At 47.3% G+C, this 19,172-nt stretch overlaps 1 long non-coding RNA gene across 1 annotated transcript in view; it reads right to left on the bottom strand.

Annotated features, from left to right (window-relative positions):
* Positions 1 to 8,495: 8,495 nt before the first annotated feature.
* LOC109491583 overlaps positions 8,496 to 19,172 on the bottom strand; it is a 78,744-nt gene continuing 68,067 nt past the window's right edge. Inside the window, exon 5 of the long non-coding RNA XR_002745509.2 lies at positions 8,496 to 8,956. This is a non-coding gene — a long non-coding RNA (uncharacterized LOC109491583). The remainder of the gene's footprint in view (positions 8,957 to 19,172) is intronic.

The following is a 19,172-nucleotide window of genomic DNA, read 5'->3' as shown; positions in this document are numbered from 1 at the left end:
AGATAAATGCGTATTGCTGAAATCCGCTGAGAGTTTGGGATTGTTTCTTACACAACAATATTGCGATACACACCTAGCTCTTAAGGCAAACTCTCCAAGTACAGCAGCCCTTACTTCTTGCCGGTCCCGGCTCCTTGGAGCTCCTGGCTCCAAGGTTTGCAAAGGAAAGAGCACAGCGCCTGGCATACATAGTAAGTGCTTTGTAAACGGTGGCTGTAACATCATCATTAGTATTTTTTGAATATTTTGTTTTATTTTGGAGAGAGAGAGAGCGTGCACATGCATGTGCAAGTGGGGCAAGGCCAGTGAGGGAGGGGCACAGAGGATCCGAAGCGGGCTCCGTGCTGACAGCAGAGAGCCTGATGCAGGGCTCCAACTCACCAACTGTGAGATCATGACCGGAGCTGAAGTTGGACCCTTCACCGACTGAGTCACCCAGACTCCCCTCATCATCATTAGTATTAATACAACTATGAGATTTATCCAGTGAGCCCTTTTCAGTGGCAATGCTATTCATCCTCCGCAGTAGGTTCTAGAAGAATCTACGGCCATGTTTTTATGAAGCCAGAGCTCACATGATGCCTAAATCAACTAGGCTCAGATCATAATTGCTCTCTAAGCTGACAACATTTTAACTTGAATTTCCTTTAATATAGCAAGTGAAGGCTGTGTGAATTGCAGGTGCTAAAATCCATTACCAAATCACTCGGTCTGAGATCTGTGGGCCAAGGGAATACACTACCACAGTCCCTACACGTCATTAAAGAGCTGGTTTTCTCCAGAACATCAGGTGAGAAGAGTAATTTAATGAGAGTAATAAGAGGCCTCCAAATGAAAATTCAAGTTTTGAGAATTAGGTCATCCTAAATGGAACTCAGAAACCTAGGCCTAAAAATAGACTAATTCCATGCGGGGTAAGAGACAGAGGCAGAAAATGGGAACAGAGACCCTTGCACAAAGCCAGTATGCTCAAATGCCCCGGTCTTATTAAACAATTTTCTGGTCAATTTTATATGTCAATGTGGTTGGGCCACAGGGCCCAGATATTTGGTCAAATATTATTCTGGATATTTCTGCGAAAGGTGTTTTTTTTTTGTTTTGTTTTTTGGTGAGAATAACTATTAAATCAGGGGAGATTGAGTAGCAAGCAGATTTTCTTCCACAATCTGGGTGGGCCTCATCCAATCAGTTGAAGGCCTTAATTTAAAGACAAAGATTGAGGGGCACCTGGGTGCCTTAGTCGGTTGAGTATCTGACTCTTGATTTTGGCTCAGGTCATGATCCCAGGGCCGTGGGGTTTAGCTATGTGGCGGGCTCCATTCTGAGTGTGGAGCTTGTTTGGGATTTTCTCTCTCTCCCTCTGCCCCTCTACCCCACTTACTCTTGCTCTCTCTAAAAAAAAACAAAAACAAAAACAAAACAAATGAACAAGGATTAACCCTCCTCAAGCAAGACGGAATTCTGCCAGACCTGCAACTCTTCCCTGGGTCTCCAGCCTGCTGGGCTACCCTGAAGATTTTGGACTCACCAAGTCTCCATAATCATATGAGCCAATTCCTAAACTCTCTGTCTCTCTCTCTGTCTCTCTCTCTGTCTCTCTCTCTCCCATATGTACTTATAGATACATAGATGTGTATCTATATGCCCATTCTGATGATTCTGTTTCTCTGGAGAACGCTGATACAAACAGTGAACTAAGGCAAGTCCATTCACTATCAAAGAAAAGTGACTAACAAGTTTGAATCTCTCTGAACCTTCCTCGCAGTGGAAAAGATTCTTCTTTGGGAATTTGCATCCAAGGGTTGCCTCATATAGGTTCTAGGTTCAAACCTATCCTAGCACACTCCAAACCTAGACATTAAGAAAGAGCAGTCCTTGGGAGGCCACATCTTTGGGGCAACTGGAAAGAAGCAAAAGTAAAATCCTTTGGGAGAGGTTCCTCCCACTCAACCTGTCCACACAGGACACCCACAGATAGATCCCACCCCACATAAGCTTGAAAAACAAAATTCCATGAGCTGGGGTCAAGAGAGTCAACCAACAGAAGTCTTAGACTCCTAGGAACTTCAATGATAAAAGTATCGAATTCAGGATATAAAATAAATATATTTACAAGGATTAAATAGAAACGGTATAATATAGAGGTTAGCTTACTATAAAATTCTGGGCAAATTACTTAATCTTTATGTCTCAGTTTCCTTATCTGTCAGTGGTTCCCTGAAGTCTGCGTTTTTACCAGATCTTTAAGGGTTCGGATGAATGCTCTATGTCGAGCCCCACTGCCCCCGGTTATACTGGGTTAGGAACATCACAGGACAGAGATATTCTTCTGTCTTCAGGATGGACAGTCATCCTTTATATTGGCCATCCCCCACTTCTCTCTCTGTACACAGGCGGTAACGCTTTCCCCCGATCAGAACAAGCAATAGATACTCTTCATTGGTGCTTTTACAGCACGTTCAATCCCAACTGGAGTGACGTCATTAGGTTTGGCTGACAACCTTGCTTCCCAACCATCACTGCTTGAGGATAGACAAAGGAGGTGAGCCACTGGATGAAGGGCCTAAGAGCCAAGTTACCGGAAGAGTATCGGTTATCTCAGCAAGAGCAGGGACCTGACTAAATTATGTTGCCCGGGGAGGGTGCCAGAAGCTACAGGAAGGGGACCAACTGAGGTACAAGATGGAGGACGGCATGCTAGGAACAGAATGGTCGTTACTGAAAGTCTCTCTACAGTAAGACTTACCCTTCAATGAGCACAGGGAAAAAGTGGAGGAGGGCATGCTGAGGTGGCTCAGATTAGAAATAACCTGGTGAATTTTTCCTGAGGGAGATGATGGGAAAACTATCCTCAAATATGCAAAGTTCTAGAAAAGGTGGTTCACTTCGTGGGAGTGGGGGTGAAGAGCACTTCCTTAGAAGCTGGGTCTGATGATGGACTCCCCAGGGATTATAGCAGCAAAGTCAAGTATGAGCCTGAGGAAGACAGACACAGCCACAGAGAGGTGTGGGTCAGGGAGCCAGGGAGGGAAAGATTTTTCCACAGCTTCATTTTATACCTGCATGATGTCGTTTGAGCCTTACGGCACACACAGGGATGGCCCAGAGGTGGACCAAACACAGAATAGTGAGGAAATCACGCCCTTGGAAACAAAGCACAAAGGAGGTGAGCAATTCACCCCGGGGGCCAGGCTAATGCACACACCCAGAGAAGCCAGAGTCCCTCCCACAGCGGTGGGTGGTGTATCTGCTGAATGAAAGGAAATCCGTCCTAGGGACACTGGGGTGCACAACGAGATCACTGGCGGGAGACAATGTAGCAAGAACTGATCATTCAACCTGGTTATCCTTGTTGACAAAGGTTCCTCCTCCCTTTGCCTTGTCCCATTAGAGGGACGCAATCCACTTCGGAAGGGGAGGGCACTTCGCGGCCACCAGGACGGAATGTGATCGTCTCCCCACTAGCTGGCAGAGTTTGAAAGCAAGCCGTCCCTGCCTCAAGGAAAGGAGAACCAGTTTTTTGGTTGCTAAATGTTTGAGTTCTGGGTTTTAATGAGCCAAAGTTAATTGTGAAAGAAAAGAAAACAAGGCTTTTGTACAAAGAAACGGGAGTGTGTAGGTCAGAACCCCAAGGAAGCCTGGGGGAATAGGAGCAACCAAGGGTCCTGGACGGAGCCCAGTAGCTCAGAATAGGCCCTTTGAACATCCTGAGGTGGGGTGGGAGGGAGCTCAAGACCTGTAGCTTGTGACAGCGGCTCATGATGCCCTCTTTGTAGGACACTTTACGGAGTTAGTCTGAAAAATCCCCACTCGTCTTACACCAGGAGAAGACACCTCATTAGCTATTCTAGAGTATGAGCAGCATGGCCATGACACCAGGGGAGACAATCTGTTCTTTCATAGCCCGTTGCTGACAACATCTGCCTCCAGCCTAGCAGGCACAGGCTTGCCCGGAGGAGCGCATCCAGACAAACCACAGACATTAAACTCCCTTGTCACTTTACCTTTTTGAAAGGAAACAGCCCAGGAAAAATAACAGCCCACCCCATCAAACAGCAAGAAGCCGAGTAGAGTCCGTTCGCAGGCAAACCACCCCAGGCTCCTTGCACTTGCTGCTTCCTGTGCCTAGAATGCAATACTCTGTCTCTCATTTCGTCCCACTGTCTGCTGAAGCATCACCTCCTCCAAGAGACCTTCCATGGCCACCCTAGCTGAAACCACATCACCCTCAACTCTTTCTAACTCTACCTCTCTTCATAGCATGTATTATTTCTGGCCTCATGCTGGACATTTGTTTATTTTCCGTTCCTACTAAGATGTGAGCTTCAAGAGGGCAGAGAATTTGTCTGCTTCATTCACTTTTGTATCCTCTTTATCTAGAACAATGCCTGGCACACGGTAGGCACAGTTAGGTGGATGAATGAACCATCAAGATAGAAAAATCAGTACTTCAGCTAAAACATAGATGTATTTCAAAGGAGTTCTATTTCCAGTCAGTTAGATATCATCCCAGCCCACTATGACCCTTTGAGAGCGAAAGAAAACTAGCTTTCCTTACAGAACCTGTCTTCTATTAGAAAAGAAAAGTGGTCTGGGAGCCTGAATTACCTGTTGGACTGCTCCATCAATTGATTTCTGAGTCATTAATTTATCTTGGTGAGAGCTCAAGAACACCAGTCAGCTAATGCCTGTCACTGATCCACAGCAGAAAAGATACAGTCTGTCTTGTCACTTCTGTTCTTTACTGTTTTCCTTCTCTAATTTAAAACTAATTTTATTTCCTCTTAATTTAAAGAAATACAAGGAAGCATAAAATAAACTCAATGCAAAAGAGGACAGTGAAAAGCAACTGTGCTCTTGACCTCAAAGACCCTTGGTCTCCCTCATCAGAGATGCATTCATTGGTATCTCGTTGTGGTTACAAATGTACACAGCCCTCATTACAATGAAATTAATCAGCTTTTCGGATATTTATGGCCATTTAGACACGTTGTTCCCTAAGTGATCTGTTTAAGTCCCTTGCCTATTTTTTCATTGCATTGTATACTTTTTTCTTTCTTTCTTTTTTCTTGTTAATGTTTTTAAATTTATTTTTGGGACAGAGACAGAGCATGAGCAGGGGAGGGGCAGAGAGAGGGAGACACAGAATCCAAAGCAGGCTCCAGGCTCCTAGCTGTCCACACAGAGCCCAACGCGGGGCTCGAACCCACAGACTGTGAGATCATGACCTGAGCCAAAGTCGGACGCCGAACTGACTGAGCCACCCAGGCACCCCTGTATACTTTTTTCTTATTGATTTGTAGTCTTTATATTCAAGATACAAGTTCTCTGTCAGTTATATGACTTCTGAATATTTTCTCCCACTCAGTGGCTTGCATTTTCATGGTCTTTTCATGCTTAAAGGTAATTTCAGGCTCTTAAAGGTGACTTTTTTAAACAGAGATTCTTGGGGCGCCTGGGTGGCGCAGTCGGTTAAGCGTCCAACTTCAGCCAGGTCACGATCTCGCGGTCCGTGAGTTCGAGCCCTGCGTCGGGCTCTGGGCTGATGGCTCAGAGCCTGGAGCCTGTTTCCGATTCTGTGTCTCCCTCCCTCTCTGCCCCTCACCTGTTCATGTTCTGTCTCTCTCTGTCCCAAAAATAAATAAACGTTGAAAAAAAATTTTTTTAAACAGAAATTCTTAATTTCGGGTCTGGTTTAGTAATCTTTCTTAACGTCCAGTCCGTGTTTCTTATGGTCTCGTTTAACCTAAGAAATGTGCAAAGTTTGCAAGAGAGGGGTTGGTCGGAGAGCCAGGGAGGCAAAGACTTTCTCACAACTTGATTTGGAGTTTTAAAATTTGAATATGGGGGTGCCTGGCTTAGGTCATGATCTCATGACTTGTGAGTTCAAGCCCTGCTTCAGGCTCTGTGCTGACAGCTCAGAGCCTGGAGCCTGCTTCAGATTCTGTGTCTCCCTGTCTCTCCACCCCTCCCCCACTCACACTCTGTCTCTCTCCTTCAAAAATAAACATTAAAAAAAATCAAAAAGAAAAAAATAAAATTTGACTAGGAAGATAAGTATATATGCATCAAATTGTCACCATAAACAGTGCCATAAACAGGACCATTACCTCTAAAGGTGTCCTCCTTCCTTTTTTTCCATAAGAACACTTAACCTAAGATCTACCTTATTAACAAGTTTCTATTTCATTAATTACTATGTGTTTCCGTATTATTTCCTTCCTCTAAGATAATGAAGATATTTTCTAATCTTATCTTCTAAAGAATTTGCTGTTTTGCCTTTCACATTTAAAATCCACTTGGAATTGATTTTTGTGTATAGTATGAAGTAGGGATTCAGCATAACTGTATCTCTATGTCTCAATATCTCTATCTCTATCTCTATCTGTATCTATACATCTATATCACAATCTCATTGTCCCAGCACCATTTACTGAAAAGTCTTTAATTCTCTGCAATGCCACCTTGGTCATAAATCAAGTATCTCTACACCTATGTATTTGTTTCTTGGCTCTCTTCTGTATCATTGGTGCATTCGTCTAGACTTTTAGCTTAGTTAACCATATCTCAGTTACTGGAACTTTAAAACAGTAATTCTTGGGGTGCCTGGGTGGCACAGTCGGTTAAGCGTCCGACTTCAGCCAGGTCACGATCTCGCGGTCCGTGAGTTCGAGCCCCGCGTCGGGCTCTGGGCTGATGGCTCAGAGCCTGGAGCCTGTTTCCGATTCTGTGTCTCCCTCTCTCTCTGCCCCTCCCCCGTTCATGCTCTGTCTCTCTCTGTCCCAAAAATAAATAAACGTTGAAAAAAAAATTAAAAAAAAAAAGAGTGTCTCAGTTTCTCTTAATTTTTACAGAAAGAAAACTCTATTCATAGTTTGTTTGGGGCATCAATTCATCAAGAATAGATGACTTTTACATAGAGTCTGCTAATCTATAAACATGGTATGCTTTTCCTGTACTGATGTGTGTGTGTGTGTGTGTGTGTGTGTGTGTGTGTATGCATCTTGTATGCATTGCACATATACCCTATACATTGCAGAATTGAAAGAATAGCTGAAGAACCAGGTTTCAAAAATGGTAGAAGCTAGGGTACTCCAGGGATCTCTGAGGCAGGAAGTTGTGTAGTTTTTATATGACTCTCTTCAGAACTCAAATTCCAGGGAGTGATCATCTGATTTACGTCAGGTGCCCACCTCTTGGCCAGGGGCAGGTAGGGCAGACTGGTTCCTCAAAAACAAATATTTTATCAGAAGATTTGGGACTGGATGCTGAACAGACAAACATAACACGTATCCCCTACTGATACAGGTAGAGAAATATAGCAGGAGAGACACCAGAGCGTGGAAGCAGAAGAGAAAAAAAAGGAAAATGGAAGGAAATAAAAACAGAAGGGGTGGGGTACTTTGGACTAGCGTGAGCCATCTGAAATGGGAGAATAGGCCAATAATCAAAAATAAATAAATAAATAAATAAATAACTGAACTCCTCCTCAGGGATTCAGTATAACTTCTATGGGTTTTTATGAGTCCCTTTGTTCATTAAAAAAAAGGTTTTTTTTTTTTTTTAATTCTATTTTATGACTGTGCTGGTATAAAGACAAATACCATCCAGGCTGGATTTATTTTTACGTATTCATTATGATTATGTCCATTCTTCCTTCTGATCTTAAAAGAAACTAGAATTAAAACGTTTTCATGGGCCCCAGATGTTGTGCCTAACGAAGGAGTCAGCTCGGCCTCTGCCCTTTTCTTCCCCTTTTCCTTGCTGCAGCCTGCTTTGGCCTTTACCACTTCCATGCCTGTTGGCCCATCTGTTCAGGGCTAGCACCTGGGGCACTTTGCCTGAAGCTGGAATTGTTAGGGATTTCCTTATCTAGCAGCTCCAAAATAGTGTGTAATGGGAGATGGTGTGTAAATATCCTTAGTTCCTCACTTCTCAGGCCAGAAACTCAGAGGCCCACGTTCTTCATTGACTCCCAGAGGACACAAGCAGGATTAACCCCTAGCCTCCCAAAGTGTAACTTTTTTGACAATGGACCTTTTATTGGCTGTCTTTCCTTCCCTTTCAATTCTTCACTCTCCCACCCATGTTTCCTGGGATCCTCTCTTGAATAAACCATTTACACTCAAAAAAAAATTTTTTTTTTAATGTGTATCTTTGAGAAGGGGGAGAGGGGCAGTGAGAGAGGGAGAGAAGGGATCTGAAGCAAGCTCTTCGCTGACAGCAGAGAGCCTGATGTATATCTTGAAAACACGCACCACGCGATGGTGACCTGAGCTGAAGTCAGAGGTTTCACTGACTGAGCCACCCAGGGTCGCTTACACTCAAATTCTTGCCTCAGGGTCTGCTGCTGGGAGAACCCAAGCTGAAGACCTACTCTTTGGGTTACCTTGTATCTTGGGACAAAGCTCTCAAATGTGCCACCTTGCAACTAAATGGGAGGGCTTGGTCCTTCACTCTACAGAGGGGAGGAGAACAAAGGCCGGCCAATGATTTTCTTACAGAGATGTTAGCTGGGAGGGGTAGGCTCTTTTGTTTTAATTTCATACGAAAACTTCAGCAATGGCCAACAACAACAACAAAATGGACTATGTAATTCAATCAAAGCCTGGTGGGATCTTTCTCCTTGATGTTTTGGCTGGCTGAATCACTTGGTTTACACAGACCAACACCAGAGGGGCAAAGCACTTTGATAATATAAAAGGTTATGGAAAGACTAATTTTATATGAATCATCTGAGTTAGGTTTTCATTTGCTTTAATGTGGTGGACTTGGCCGTGGCGAGAGCAGGCCTCATGACTACTCCTCAGAATGAAATTTTAAAGGAACGCGAAGTTTTGGAGAGCCGTGTTTCTGTAACGCATCCCGAATTCTTATAAGGAGGTTGAGCTGGCAACACGTCCACGTGAAGAGCCGTTATGTACATTATGATCCACGGCAGAGTGCTTGGGAAACTCTGGAAGAAAAGAATCGAGAGGAATCATGCAAGTTTTCACGGCATATTTATGGGTGGAACTTGGGAACAAACGTGCTTTTATTCTCTCTTTAAAATAGCTCTTATGGTTTTACCCACATGAATATATCTGCAGTACTCTTCTCCACCGTCCTCAAGGGGTCAGATCACACACAACATAATGATTAACAGCCTGATCTTCAAATTCAGAAAGATCTGGGCTGAAATCTTAGGTCTACCGCTTACGTGTGACCTCAGGCTAGGTACTTAACCTTAACAGCTGGGATTTGTTGAATGGGGATAATTATTCCTGGGTTCACAAACCCATGAACTTAGTAGAAAAAAATCATGCACAACAGTGCTTAGCATGTACAAAATACATTACATACTAACTATTGTTCTTAGCCGATGTTCCCTTCACTTGAGTGTTTCCCTGCCCTTTGGTAAGCAACTTTTCTAGATCATTCACAATGTCCTCACAACTACAAAGCTGCTCTCACTCAAGGCCAGGGCGGTTCTCCGTGTGGACTCACCTTCTCACCTTTGTGAAGGGCAAGGTGGTTTGGAGAGAGAATGAGCAGAGGCCTGAAGTACAGGGAGGCAGGAAAAGTAAACTTCACTCGGGGTCAGGGAGGGTATAACTGACCTGCAACAATACTCAAAGCAATGAGGGAACACAAGGCAAAGACAAGGATAGACGGTGTTCAGGGTTATCCAAAATCCAGGAGTGGGATGACCATATTAGGTGAACTTGGGCATCTTAGACAGTCAACCCAGATGACCCAGGAGCTAAAGGTAATAATCACAGAAGTAGTAACCCGTTCTGTTGATCCTTCGTTTTACAGCTTGCAATGGATTTTCATTCATTCCTTGTAGAGAGCTCCCTGGAGGCTGCTCTGTGTCTCATTTACCAGCAGCCATGTCTGTTTCCCGGGCAGAGACGCACTAGGGCAGAGCAAGCAGTTGGGAGTGAGGAGACCGGGGAGGGGGGCCTCCGTGGTGGCCCTCCCATTTATGAGCTGAGTTGCAAGGGCAAGCACACAGCCAACTGAATCTCTGAAGATTTACCCGTAAAGTAAGAACATAATAATGTCTACCACAGGGCTGTTGGGAGGACCAGATGGGGCCAGTTACGGGAGATGCTTCATAAACTTGACAGGACCGGCTACATAATACGTTATTCAATTTGCGGCACTTAGTCCGGGGCTTTGTACCTGTAACAAGGTGTTAATATTGAAGTTTCCACAGAGAGGATGAGACACGATGGTGTGAAATTCCAAAGCCAGATCCCTCATGTAAAATTTACAAAGAAAATTGTCAAGAACCAGTTTTAGGGCTCCTGAATCTTCTCTCAGCCACTCAACTATACTCTGCACGCAAAATATGCAAAAACAGTAGCGAGAGAGGAGAGGGAGCGAGAATTTTGCAGGGGTGTGTGTTATTTATGTATTTATTTATTGAGAAAATACTTGCTCTGCCAAGGGGTTCCTCATCCCATCTAGGGGAAATGGTAGAGTGCTACTTTGGCCTCAGATTTAGGGAGACGTGGCCATGGGACGCCTCAGGAGGCTGTGACATGGGTAAAGCTGTATGAGAAGTGTGGAAAGAGAGATCAGTGTCTTCCTTCATGGCTGCTAGAGACAAAGCGGTCCGTGGCCGCAAGGTTGAGGGGATCGAGCTGGATGCAGAGGGGAGCAGGGTGGGGTTTGCCTGAATTCATCTCTACAAAGGCCCCAGGAGCTGACGGGAAGGCTGGACCTCTAGGGGCCGTGGAAAGAGCCCGACCAACTCCTGGGACAGAGAGACCTCTGTCTGGATGGAGGGAAGGCCCAGTAAAGAGCCAGCAGGGAACATCCAAGGAGCCCACACAAGCTCCCCGAGAAAAGCAACTCCAAACATCTGCCGGAGTAAGAGAGGACAGATCGGGGTCTGCTCTCAGTCAAGCAGGATTTTTTCCTGCCCCTCTTCCCCTCTATTCTCCCTGCTGACCACCCTGGGGCATCAGGAATTGTCCGCCATGTTGGCCTCTGTACAGTCCGATGGCTTTATACTGGGAATACGCTCTCCCCGGGACACTGCCTAACTGGAGACCTCGGCTGCAGAGCCTGTGAGGTTGGTGAAAGACGTCCCGGGGAAGTTTCACCTTTCCCCCTGCCTCTTGGCAGGCAACCCCAAACAACTCTTGCTGTGGGGCCCCAACCAGGACTGGCTGCATAAGGTGTGGGGCCAAAGACAAGATGAAAAGGCAGAGTTCATCGTTTACGAATTATTAAGAAATTTGAGGCAGCAAGAGTAGGGCATTAAACCAAGCCTGAGGACCTTCCCAGTGGGAAGCCCTGTGTAACTGCATGAGGTGAACACACATGATCCTGGCCCTGATCCAAATTTATGCCCTCCATTAGTAGGCACTAACAGAGGGTTCTGGAGTCCGGCCACCATTCAGGGAGACCTTCCTTAGGCTGCACCCTCAGACTGACTTGAACAAGCCTCAGTCTGCCATCCTCCTCTTCCTTCTCCAGGTGGGAAACTGAGGCACAGAGGATGATTAGTGTTAGCTGGAGCTCTAGGAGAGCCCATAGACCCAGGAAAGTTCTCCTCCCAGCAATGTGGCTGGGGACTCCGGGTGAAAAGAATTCTCTGACAGGACCCAGCCTCTGTGTAAGCCCAGGGATGACTGGGATGTTCACCTTCGGTCACAAGAGCTGCAGGGTGGCTCTCAGCCCACGATAGCATGGGGGGGTCTTGAGCCGTGTTGGATTTTGTGGGACTGGTGTTGAAGTCATGGCCAGACTCTTCTAGGAAGCAGCCATATTCCCCCACAAGCTGAGCCTCTCCCAAGAGGCTGAAATAACCAAGTTAAAAAAAAATATATATAAAGGGGACCCGGGTGGCTCGGTCGGTTCAATGTTGGACTCTTGATTTCAGCTCGGGTCGTGATCTCACAGTCGTGAGAATGAGCCCTGCATAGGGCTCTGCACTGGGCAGGGAGCCTGCTTCAGATTCTCTCTCTCTCTCTTTCTCTCTCTCTCTCTCTCTCTCTCTCTCTCTCTCTCTCTCTCTTTTTCTCCCTCTGCCCCTCCCTCCCTCCAAAAAAAAAACAAAAAAGGAAAATAATTAGGAGAAGGAGGTGTGAGCCACACCAGGGGGTCTCCTGCAGGGTTCTTGCCCCTTTAACTACATGGGTTCACCGGCGGCAGCCCGCTCAAGGGAGACGGTGAGACTGGTAATGCCATCTGGGCCCCTATTTCTAACTGCATCCCGGCAGCTCATAAGCAGAAGGTTCTGGTGGCCATGCTTCTTCCTAGACTCACTTGCACTCCTGCACCGTCTGGGAAATACGGCTTTGGAGGCAAACAATCCCCCTACAGTGTGGAAGGCCGCCCAGCCACCACCACGCGCCCAAACGGATGCGTCTGGCAGTCTAACATGCGCCTTTCCCCCTGGTTAACAAGCTCCGAGGGCATGGGCCGTACCCATCCGGTTCCTTGTGTGCCTCAGTGAATGAAGCGTGCTTCGACATATTTGTCGAATACCTGAATGGACTGAGAAGAGAAAGGTGGGTGAAAGCTTTCACGGCGGGCTTGAGTCAGGCCTCCTTGTAAGGACTGGCTACAGGTCGCTTTGTCTTACATTCCCTGCCCCACAGTCAGAGTCTGAGAAGGTGGCCAACTGCGTGTGGCTTACTGACAGAATGCTCCCAGGGGAAGGGAGGGAGGGAGGGGAGCCAGAGGGAGCAAGAGACAGAGCAAGGATGGGGTCTCAGCTGGAGACTGCTGGGGCTTGGACTGACCCCCTGGGCCGGGCTGGCCTTTCGTGCCCCCATTCCAGTCAGTCATGGGCTGCCCGCTGCCCCTGGATGGGGTGGGGGGCGGGGGGAAGGAGGTATGAGCCTCCCCAGGGCGATTCTCTGGAGAAGCAGCTGTGACCCCTTCACAGCCGACACTCAGAGCAGCTGAAGGATCGGGGCACCCACCAGTCCCCGTCTGACCACCCAACTCTCAGCCCCTCCCCCAGCAGGCACGCCTGAGCAGGTGGGCTCCCAGATTTAAATTCTCAGGATATGAGGAAGCCAGGCTTTGGTCGGCAAGCCTAAGCTATGTTCACGGCCTTAGGGGTATCTGGTGCTTTCCCAGTGATCACAAAAGGGATGCTTTGTTTTCCCTTTGGCTGCCAGTGCTCTCGAACACAGAAGACTCTGTCCAGGACCCTGGAGGGGAGATGCAGGGAGTTGGAGGAGGACCAAAACCTTGCCCTCGCTCTGTGCTAGACGCTGCCTGCGTGGAAAGCGAGAGGGGTTCATAGAGCGAGCAGAGTGACTCATCGCCATAGCGGAGAGTTGCCAGTAACGGGCATCAGCTCCCACAGCCCCTGCTAAAAACCGTCGCCTGGCTTTGAGCGACACTGGATGAAAATCCGGACTCTGCGCCCTATGTGCGAACCTCGCCTCACCCGGCCCCTGCGCACCTCTCTGGGCTCCCCGCCTCCTGTTCGCCCTCTTTCGTGTTCTGGCACCGGGCATCTCCTCGGTTCCACAGGCAGGCAGATCTCACTGCTGCCTCGGGCTCTCCTGCTTCCTCTGGCCCCCACCCCAGGCGCTTTCTCCCGCATCATCTGCCTAGAGAAGCCAGTGTTGGTCACTCCGTCCAATGAGGTCTACACCTCTAACCCACTACATCCTGACCCCCCATCGCCTGGTGTCTGGCCCCCACCCGGGGCGCATCATCTGCCTAGAGAAGCCAGTGTTGGTCACTCCGTCCAATGAGGTCTACACCTCTAACCCACTACTGACCCCCCATCGCCTGGTGTCTGGCCCCCACCCGGGGCGCATCATCTGCCTAGAGAAGCCAGTGTTGGTCACTCCGTCCAATGAGGTCTACACCTCTAACCCACTACATCCTGACCCCCCATCGCCTGGTGTTTCTCTTCTTTTATCACCTGCTTTTTACATTCTCCCCCCCTTTGCAAATGCCAGCTCCACGAGAACGCAGATCTTGACTAAGTCACTCGTGGCTGTAACTCCGGCGACCGCACATGGGAAAGTCAGGGAAGGGAGCTCTTTGAGAGTGAAGGGGGAAGAATCATGTACATTCGGTAGAAGTCGAGTTTGATGTTCTAGTAGAACATGTGGATGGAAATGCCCGGGAGACAGCTGGAGATGCCTGGCCAGACCCAAGGGAGAGTCTGAGCCTGGGATATATATGTTGGAGTCCTTCCCATAGAGCTAATAGCTAAAGTCCTGGGTGTGGATGAGAAACTAAGAACAGAGCCTTAGGCAACACCTACTTTCTGAATATTTGTTTTATCACTGCCTAGAAGGTTCTTCCACCTGCCATGAAGCACCTCTCTCTCAAAACTAAAATTGCGGCTTAAGAATTCCTTTCCCCTTTTCCCGTGTTTATAGCTCCTGCCCTGTCGCGGATGTGGACCAGCAAGCACAGCCCTTCTGGAAGCAGCCCTCCCCCTCCTGGCAGCTGACAGGAGGCTCTCGGGCCAGGCTGGAGCTCCGCATATGGAAGTTCAATTACTGGCAATGGGAGGCCCATCTGCGGGGTGAGGGCAGAATGCACAGTGGAGATTGGTACACCAGATAGTAGCCTGGATCAAAGAGGAACCCAGAGTTTGTGAAGCCCTTTCATCCTCCCTGATGAAAGGTGATACACGAAGGCAAAATTATCATGATTATTTCATTGGGTTCCAATTGGAGACGGGCTATACAGCTCACTAGCATGGACAATAGCTGGCAGGCTGCATGGACACTTCTATAATATGCACAGACGGGCTGTACACAATCAAACGTGTGTGTGTGTGTGTGTGTGTGTGTATTCATCAATAACATCACCTGAGCACTCTATTGTCAAAGAAGCCCTAAAAAGAATCACAGACTTGAACTCACCGAGTCCTACAGATACTGACATACCATGAAATATACATATTTGGTAAATGTGTATAAAAAAGCCGTGAAGCAGGGGGTAAAGGAAACAGTAAGAACACTTGGATTTGTCAGCGTCTCTCCAGAGAGAGCCCTGAGGATATACCATTCTTAGAATAAAGCTTTCATTTCACAGTGCATCAGTGGGAAAATTAACAAGCTCCCTTCGTCCTGTTCCATAATGCATTCTCTTTGTTTTAGATATTGAGCTGAGCTGGTGACTTAAAGCCATGCAAAATAGCTTTTAAATACAGATCTGGGCCTGGCAGTTTTGCCTTGCCAGTGACGGAAGGCCAACTCGTCCCATCATTAGGGAGATGGACATCATGTCACTTTGTCATTCAAATTCCATTTCGATTTAACTTCACATCCCTCACTGGTGTTGGCTGTGGCACTGCAGAGGATGTGGCTTCTGGGTTGAACACTTTCCTGCCATTCGGGACCGGTGCTGTGGCTGGATTTAGATAGAGGTCCTTAGCTTGGAGTGAGGATGAGACACGGTATACGTGGGGTGGGGGAGGGGAGACTTTCTTAGGCCCCGTGTTTACCTGACCTTGCACGTAGCTTCTTCTTCCTCAGGGAGAAGCCGACTGCTGTTTTTGGCAGTTTCTTCATGCCGAGGGAAAGCGAAAGGCCACAGGAAGGTGACAGCTGAGGCAAGGCTAGAACAGCAGGTCCCCAGGGTGGGTCACTCACGGGGCTGACAATCCAGTTGATGCTTGCTTGGGTTGGGGCCTCGCGCTAATTTGGGTGCTGACATCCTGGTGACAGGAGCAGAGAGAAAGCGAGCCGGAGAGCAGACATGGGAAACCTTGAAATGACTCCCCTAAATGACGGTTGACTTGTTTTGTGGCATCAGACCCCCGAGGCACAGGAATGCTGAAGTGTCAGCTAGGCAGGCTGGGTACGCTTCTATTCAGGACATGGAGGCAAACAGTGTCCTACAGAATCAGCCCAGTGGCTTCATCATACAGGGTTTTGTCCAGCTGGGTCCGGATGTCCATGAGTCTAGGTCCCATCTTCCCTGCTCACGTTTTTACTCCGGCAGAAATGGAGGGCTTTCCTCCCTGCAGCCGAGCAGAAGACGTGCAACTCACAAGCAGACCCTCTCAAAGGACATCGCAGGTTCTTGAAGAGAGCGTAGCAGGTCTAAGTGGATCAGATGCCGTGACTCAACAGCTTCTCCTTGATTCTTTAATCTCACATCTTTAATCTCACATCCACCTGTTGCACATTTGCACACTCAGTTCGAGGCGCTGGGCATGATTTGTAAGTGTGAGCGATGGTTTAAAGATCGATCAAAATCACACCCGGGAAATTCTGTTCTGGACCAGGCCACTGCAAAGCCCCAAGAAGGCCAAGAACCGTCAAGAAGAAAGGGCCACCTCTAAGTTAGTTGGAGGGAGAAGAGACAGAAGAATACTATAGACCTTGGGCCAGGGAGCATGGGAGTGAGGTTTACCTCCATTTCCAGCAACTGCCACACACATAGTCCCTTTCAAAAATGCCAGTGGCCTCGAAGAAGAGACAGCTGCCTCCCCAGTCCCTCTCATTCATCACCTGCTTGTTGCCCTAGGACTGATAAGACAAATCCAGATCAAATTCCCTGGCAGCTGGGAGAGCTCTGAGACAGGGAAAGGGGACTTGGCAGGAGTCCAACAGGGTAGCAAAGATCAAATTGTGTCTTACATGTTCCAGGAACTAAAACCTTGCTCCCTCTGCAAACCTAGGGGAGGCACCTCAAATCAGTTAGCACCAAATGGGCTTTCTTGGAAGAAAACAATGCCTTCAGCTTCCACAAGAGGAATTAAGACAACAGAGAACTGATAGGCCAGTCTATTCTCACTGGGCCAGATAGTAGGAAAATAAAGTCAAAGGGCAGAGACGAACATTGTAGCAGAGATGAAGGGCACATGGGAGAAGTTTTGAGCAACACCGGACTGAGTGAGAGGCATAGGTTCTTGTTCTCTCTCTCTCTCTCTCTTTCCCTCTCTCTCTCTCTCTCTCTCTCTCTCTCCCTCTCTTCTTCTTTCTCTCTCCATCCCTCCCTCATTTTGAAAATGCACTCAAACCCCTCCAGGATTTAGGTTATTGTTTAATGTAGTGATCTCTTCAAGTTCAGATCCCTCCGGCTCGAAACTTTTAGAATTTCTTAATACCAAAGTCTTCACAAGGCATTCCATCTGATGTCTAACTCTTTTGACTCGTTTATCTTACTGACACCTCAAGTTTGGGCTACACAATAGCCCAGAGGTGTTGCTAAGGCTTTAACTTTTTTTCACTCAAACATACCAGTTTTTTGGGGAAGCTGCATCCAGACGTGAGGTCTCAAGATATCAGTGACCTGAGGAATTCTGGGAGGAACTGCCCTGTGTCTTGTCATTATACGAGTCCTTGCCGGTGTTAAAAAAAATCATAGAATTATATACACCCAAAAAGGTAAATTTTACTGTTGGTAAATTTTAAAAATATGAACACAAAAATTGCCAGTGATGTCCCAGTATTAAATCAAGCAAACGTCCTAATCAGATGAGCTCTCTTCATTCATCCAAAAAGCAAAAAAAGGAGATGGTAGGTATGGTAAAGTGATCACATCCGCGATCCTAGTTCCCCACCCCTTCTTGTAGCCATGACCTCTGAAGACCTCCTACTGTCTGTGCATCCAGCCATGTGACTTGCTTTATCCAATGGGATATTAGTGGGCGAGACACAAGCAGTTGCTTGAAAGAGCACTTACATGTTTCCATGTGCATTTCTGTTCTTGTCTTCTGTCGCCACCAGGACAACATGCCCCAGCTTGTCTGCTGGAGATGGGACACAAACGTGGGAGCAGAGTTGAATCATCAGCCGTCCCAGCCAAGATGGCCAATAGTCAGACAATTACCAGATACGTGAGTGAGTTCTGAGACCAGAACTGCTTGGCCAGCTCAGCCTAAACCGCCAGCACACAGACCCATAAACTAAGTAGATGTTTATGATTTTGGACTTTGAGACCGTCTGTTATGCAGCATTATTGTGACCACAGATAAGTGATACAAAAGTAAGGAATTAGGAACCGTAGGAAAAAGCCATTTGAACCAAGGAATGAGTTAAGCTTGGAGAGGTGGGAAACTATAGGATCTGGGCACACATTCCTGAAATGCCCTTTTATTTATTTGTTTGTTTGTTTGTTTATAGAAAGGCCACCTGAATAATGCTGTACAGGGAGATGAAGGCAAGATCGGAGTGGAACCAGTCTGGGGATGTGTCACCTTGTGATCAGTTCCTGATAGTGAGGGTGTCTCCAGATCTTTGAATTCGAATCCATGGATTCAACCATACACAGCCTCAGATGAATGTAACCGAGTGATTGTAAAGGAAAAACAGAGCAGTGCTGTCATAGTTTTTCATGAATGCATGTATGTATTTTGTATATATATTATGCTTCTTTGCCTGCTTCCTGTCTGAAATCTCCACCAGACTCTAAGGTCTATGAGGATAGAGATCAATTCTGTCTTGTTCACCACTGTATGCCCCATGCTTAGCACGGTGCAAGGCATACGGTAATAGTTTAATAATCATTTACTGAATAAATAAGTGAGATCTGGAAACAAGGCAGAGGAAGAGCAAGACAGATCCCAGTTAAGGGAATCATCCTTCGGCCCCCACTTTGGGCGCCCCAGATGTAGTATGTGGGCCAGTGGGCAACTTCCTGTCACATTTACAGCCACTGTCTTTATGTGGCTCAGGGATGGGTCTGGGTCAGGTAGTCACGTTGGGGCTGCAGGAGACAGTGACACATGCCCTCTAAAGCTGCAAAGAGCTAAAAATATTAGTCTTCAAAGGCTAATTCACTCATAAAGCGTTACCTGAAACCCTCTGTGTATACAGCTCTAAGACATTATGGTTGGTTTTTCCCCTCCTCTAACCCAACTGTCTGGCCCAACATCTTGCCATCCAGACTCTAGCTAACAGCTGATAGAGAGAAGCTTCCCAGAAACTGCCCAGAACGTCCATTGCTAGGATTCTTCTTGTCTTATTTCTACGCCAGCTTCTAGGCTGCTAGCCCTTGTCCTTAGCTGCCATTTTGGCCTCTGCTCCTCCTCCTTGTGACCATGCTAAGAAGCTCCACCCTGAACTTGGTTACTCCCCGAGGGTGTCTTTGGCCTGGCTTCGGGGTCACACTGGCCTGGAGCTGCCAGTATGGTCCACCAAGGCTCAGAAGGCTTGGCTATGCTCTGGTCGACGTCGAGGACACCCAGCTCCGCTCCTGCCAGCCCATGAACTCCAGCGGCTCTGGCTTGCCCTGCT

Source organism: Felis catus, chromosome C2, assembly GCF_018350175.1.
Source record: "Felis catus isolate Fca126 chromosome C2, F.catus_Fca126_mat1.0, whole genome shotgun sequence".
Classification (NCBI taxonomy): Eukaryota; Metazoa; Chordata; class Mammalia; order Carnivora; family Felidae; genus Felis; species Felis catus.
This window is presented reverse-complemented; position numbering and strand designations above follow the sequence as displayed.